Below are 6,013 nucleotides of genomic sequence, written 5' to 3'. Positions count from 1 at the left end.
GCAGGTGCTCCATACAGTGTTAGAATGTATTGGCTCCGATGAGCAGAAGTTATTGCTTCGTGAAGTCTTGCAATAACTTAATAAATTAATTTGTACTGTAAAAAACAATTTCCCGAACTCGGGTTCGGTTTGCAAATCAATAACTTTGGCTCATTGGAGCCAATACATTCTAATACTGTATGCAGCACCTGCTCCGTACAGTATTAGAACTACGTTTTATATGAATCGACTTCGGACTTCGCTCATCCCTACTTACAATCCATGTAAAATTCTACGTGATGATATCTTATACATACCCCCTAAAAAGTGGATGCTAGCTTAAACCCCCACCAAGATAACTAGTCCTACATTTACATCTCATAGAGCTGCAGCGGGGCAAAAGAAAGTTCTAGTATTACATAGAAGAATATCAGCTCATGTTATCTAACGGCCTGTATACGGATACAGCAGAAGACCGGCGGCTGCGGAACCACGCGTTACGTGACACCGGCTGTGATATTATTAATTAGTCATTGCTGAGAAACCCTTTCCAGAGAACTTGTAGTGTAAGCCGTTTATATCACTTACACCACTATTATATGATATGCACATATTTTTGTGCCGCCATTATGTCGTCTGAATATAATTCAGTATGGAAAATTAGCTCTTTGTAATTTACTTGCAGTTGCAAAATTTTCCACCCATGAGATATTCTCTTCAAGTCATAATAATGGCTCCCCCTGGTGTTTAATCAGTATAGCAATGTACATGTCCACCTACTGAGGTGGTCGCACATGCTTAGTTCCATCCTTTAGTTGCCACCAGCTGTAACTATTGTTAGAAGATGTGACAAGTACCGGTAGAGAGCTGCAACAGAAGGGCCATGCCCCCCGAGCTGTGATAGGGAGAAAGCTGCAGCCGAAAGGACATGACTTGGTTCCGGTCCTGTATTTATGTAGTAATCCTGGTTCTGCTCCTGTATCTATGTAGTAATCTCGGCTCTGGTCCTGTATTTATGTAGTAATCCTGGTTCTGGTCATGTATCTTTGTAGTAAACTCTGTTCTGGTCCTGTATCCATGTAGTAATCTCGGTTCTGGTCCTGTATCCATGTAGTAATCTCGGTTCTGGTCCTGTATCCATGTAGTAATCTCTGTTCTGGTCCTGTATCTATGTAGTAATCTCGGTCCTGGTCCTGTATCTATGTAGTAATCTCGGCTCCGGTCCTGTATCTATGTAGTAATCTCGGCCCCGGTCCTGTATCTATGTAGTAATCTCGGTCCTGGTCCTGTATCTATGTAGTAATCTCGGCTCTGGTCCTGTATCTATGTAGTAATCTCGGCTCTGGTCCTGTATCCATGTAGTAATCTCGGCTCTGGTCCTGTATCCATGTAGTAATCTCGGCTCTGGTCCTGTATCTATGCAGTAATCTCGGTTCCGGTCTTGTATCTATATGGTAATCTCGGTTCCGGTCCTGTATCTATGTAGTAGTCTCGGTTCCGGTCTTGTATCTATGTAGTAATCTCGGCTCCGGTCCTGTATCCATGTAGTAATCTCGGCTCCGGTCCTGTATCCATGTAGTAATCTCGGCTCCGGTCCTGTATCCATGTAGTAATCTCGGCTCCGGTCCTGTATCCATGTAGTAATCTCGGCTCCGGTCCTGTATCCATGTAGTAATCTCGGCTCCGGTCCTGTATCTATCTAGTAATCCCGGTTCCGGTCCTGTATCTATGTAGTAATCTCGGCCCCGGTCCTGTATCTATGTAGTAATCTCGGCTCCGGTCCTGTATCCATGCGCTGAGCTTGGTTCTTTTGGTTCTTCTACAGCTCGTGCGCAGTGGATTTGCCCTATTTCTGCAGTGAGCTGGAGGTTGATACCGCTCTGTACACTGAGCTTTGATCGGTTTCAGTATCTGTGTGCTAGGCTTCGTTTTGGCAGATTATCTATACACTAAACCAGGGATGGCCAACCTGAGGCCCTCCAGCTGTTGCAAAACTACAACTCCCACCATGCCATGCTGTAGGCATGCTGGGAGTTGTAGTTTTGCAACAGCTGGAGAGCCTCAGGTTGGCCATCTCTGCCAGGTGACCCTCACAAATGATAAATGGGGTATCATGGAAATTATCGTCCTTTCGGGAAGCATGGTGGTCATTCATAGAGGATTGGATTTTCCTAACAAGACCCTGTATATTGGCTTTCAGTAGTGATGTGTGTGCAGTGTTTGTTCTGAACGTGTATACATAGAACGTCTGTGTGCTGAGCCGGTGTGTCTATATGTATGAGCAAACAAGGACTACAAGGAGGAGCAAACTGACGGCCACAAGGCACAGGCAAATGCTGCCGTTTACATTTCGTCATGTTTTTTGTTTGCCTGTATCTTTGTGGCCGTCAGTGTGCTGCTCCTTGTAGTCCTTACAAATAATAATGTGTGTAAACAATGTATACCGCACCAAACGTACAAGACCACGCATGTTCACCAAATACATTCCTTATTACATAGTATCAATTAGACATAGAATAAATGTAATAAAATCAATCCTAAATAGCAGTACAGATAAACGCTATGAATGATGGTGCCCCCACCAGACTTGAGGTCTGCACTGTCCCATCAACTAGACCCCTTTACATACATGAATGGGGTAGTATTATGTATAGGCAGTAAGTCATCCGGGTATAATTATATCTCTCACTACAGTGAATACCAAACCTTAAATATAACCCTAGCGATGGCCAAGTCCCAGAAAGTCATACATCTAAAGTGCAACACCTTACACATAATAATTAACCATGCCCCTGTTTGACCAGATCCCGATGTTTTACTCCATCAAAGTATATCTACCAAACACAGCAGGAAAAAAAATAAAATCAATAAGCAAGTAAACACTGCACGAGTAAAGCATACAGACGGAGCAAACAACCCCGGCGTACGTTTCGCCTTGCTTGCTTTAACCTGACCCACTTTTTCATATTGTTTGGAGGATCTAATTTTGTTTATATATAGCCATTAAAGGGGTTCTTCGAGAATTAAGAAAATACTTAAATATTACTTTATTATAAATATATTCCCAAATACCTTTCATTAGTTATAATGGATCGTTTTGTCTAGAGAGCAATCGGGGAAATAAAATGGCTGCTGTCCTATTAGTGCACACAAAATCTGTCCTAATCACACAGCAGGACAAGTTACTTCACAACACTGAGGTAAAGAGCTGCCTCATCCTGCTCTCTGCTCTACATGTCAGGGATTATGACCCTGAATACAGATGATAAGATCTTCAGCTGAATCTCTGTAGGAATGGAGTCCATGAGGAGACATGAAGTACAGAGAGGATGGACTGTGGTAATAGAGACTGAATACAAGAGCTGCTGCTCATTAGTCACATCCCCACCTCTTCTCTGTACTTCATGTCTCCTCATGGACTCCATTCCTATATAGATTCAGCTGAAGAGCTTATCAGCTGTATTCAGGATCATAATCCCCAACGAGCACATCAGAGAGGTGGATGCGGCAGCTCTTTACCTCAGTGTTCTGAAGTGACTTGTCCTCCTGTGTGATTAGGACAGGTTTAGTGTGCACCAATAGGACGGTGGCCATTTTATTTCTCCTAATGATGGCTCATTTTGTCTTTGGAGTAATTATAACTAATGAAAGGTGAGTTAATATGTGACGAATACTGTACCCCGCCTGATGCCGGATGTCAACTACGTCGACCTCACGAGATATGGTATGGTCACTGGTTACCATGGCGTGACGTTACACCCTCCTGGACGAGTAGGTAAGGTTAGCTTGGTACAGTTTACACAGACACCTCCTGTCCACGCGGGCACAGAGAGGCAACAAGCTGAGGGAGCCTGGTCACTGCCCCAGTGAAACAGCGCTGTCTCAGCTCGGGTATACTGCCACCAGTTTCTTCTTTGATATAAGCCCGGTCCGCTAACGGGATTATATAGGGTAAGAAACCAACCCGCGGTTGCTTATAACTAGGCCGAAACACGGACGTGGGGATTCGTGATCGAGATACAAGAGCAGCACAAGATTACATTTTATATTTAATTGCCTTAAGGGCACACTAGACATAACACAATATACACAGAATATATACAGTGGTCTGAGGTTACAAATACAGATGGCGAACCATGTTACATTTTTAGGGATAAAACTTACCCCGGATTTCTCCCGCTTATATCATGAAAATTTTGTACCCCTCCCGAAACGCCTGGAAGGTACTATTAGCTCATGGGACGTCCCGTATGTCTCATGGTTTGGACGTAGGACTTTAATTAAAACTATCCTCCTGCCTACTACCCTGTACTATATTCAGACTCTTCCGATACCCATTCCCAAATCATTCTTTAAAAGAATACAGGATATTCTATTGAGATTTCTTTGGGGTGGGAAGAGAGCGTGTCTACCCTACAAACAAGTAATTCAGCATCCCACTAATGGTGGTTTAGGAATCCCGGACTTACACCACTACCACAAGGCAGGGATGAGTCTCAGGTGTCTAGAGTGGTTAAGGCCACGTTCCGATTGATTGGATCTAATAGTAGAACAAGACATGTCGACCATCCCATTACGCACATTCCTATTTATGGACAACTCCCAAACCTCTAAAACTATCAGAACTCATAGTTCGATTACCAAATATACATTATGTATGTGGGCGAAGTCTAACTGGAGATCTATTTTGATACCGAATTACCCTATTTAATGCAAATTAGAGATGTGTTTTTTCAAGTATCTGCTGATTTTCTGCAGACTCTCCCTGAAAAAGTGAAACAGTGCGTCTCCCCGTTGTTAGCCATTTGCCCGGATAATGATATTCCCTCAGCGGCAGACAGCAATTCCCTGGCACCTAAATGTCCCTGGAAACGTTGATGGTATATGATTCTAGATTGGGAAATATGTATCATCTTTTCCCCCCCCCCCTCCTCTTTGTTTACCCTCAGACCTCTCCCCCCTCCCTATTTTCATGTTTTGAGTTTGGTTTAAGGTTTAACACGTGGAGATGAGTGCTACGTGACTAAATGTTTTCACATAGATATACTTTATTCGAAATGTTTGACTACAACAACGACTATAACGTCATATATTTGATTCTTATGCTCACTATGTCATCTCTTTTCTATCTCCTATTTGAATGGATATGCATTCCTTGTGTCAAACGGTCATTATATTTGTCTCATTTGCTGAAAAAATAATAAAAAGAGTTTTAAAACAAATACAGATGGCGTGGTACAAACAGGATCAAACAGAACAAAAGTCAGTTTACCAGATGGATGAGTCCTTTTGGGTTGTGATGGATCCTTTGCTGTAGTCACGTGGAGGGGAATGATGTCAGCAGGTTCCAGGTCCCTCTAAACACATGGCACGATGTGACCCTCCTTCAGAGAAAAGACATGCCCGCTTGCTGGCACAAGCCTTTTAACCTGTAGCTGGCCCCTCCCCTCCTGGTCCACCCCCCCCCCACCACCTCTGCTGGGCTGTCAGCACATGAGCCACAAAACCGATTAGAGCTCATGGCTCCAGACCAGAATGTCGCAGGGAGGTGGTTCTGGGACCAATGGATCCGCCTGGGTTCAGGCTACCAGTAGAGTCCAAGCATGGTACCGTTATTTGGTTTCTGTGGGGAGATATATATATCTCCCCTCCCTGGCCTCCCACCACCAAACTACAACCACAGGCCTGTTCATCGTGGCCACAGGGACACAAATGTATTGGGTTTATGCCTGTGATGGACGGGCGATTCATAATTCCTTATGAACTGCCTGCTCGAATATATGTAAAATATAAGAAAAAGAACTGTATCGCACATCCTTAATACGATGGTTTTATCTAACTGCTTCTCAGCATAATTAACATCGCTTCTCAGCGCAATTTATCGTATGCCTACCCCTATGCTGCATGCTGTACATGAGACATTAGTATACAATTTGATCAAAAAGCATAGGCCCACTCACCGCGACAAGGTTGCCTCTTTGAATGGGACCCTATTCTAAATTTGGCACAGCGCTGCATGGCGACCACCGACCCA

The sequence above is a fragment of the Bufo bufo genome, chromosome 4 (genome assembly GCF_905171765.1).
Source record: "Bufo bufo chromosome 4, aBufBuf1.1, whole genome shotgun sequence".
Lineage (NCBI taxonomy): Eukaryota > Metazoa > Chordata > Amphibia > Anura > Bufonidae > Bufo > Bufo bufo.
This window is presented reverse-complemented; position numbering follows the sequence as displayed.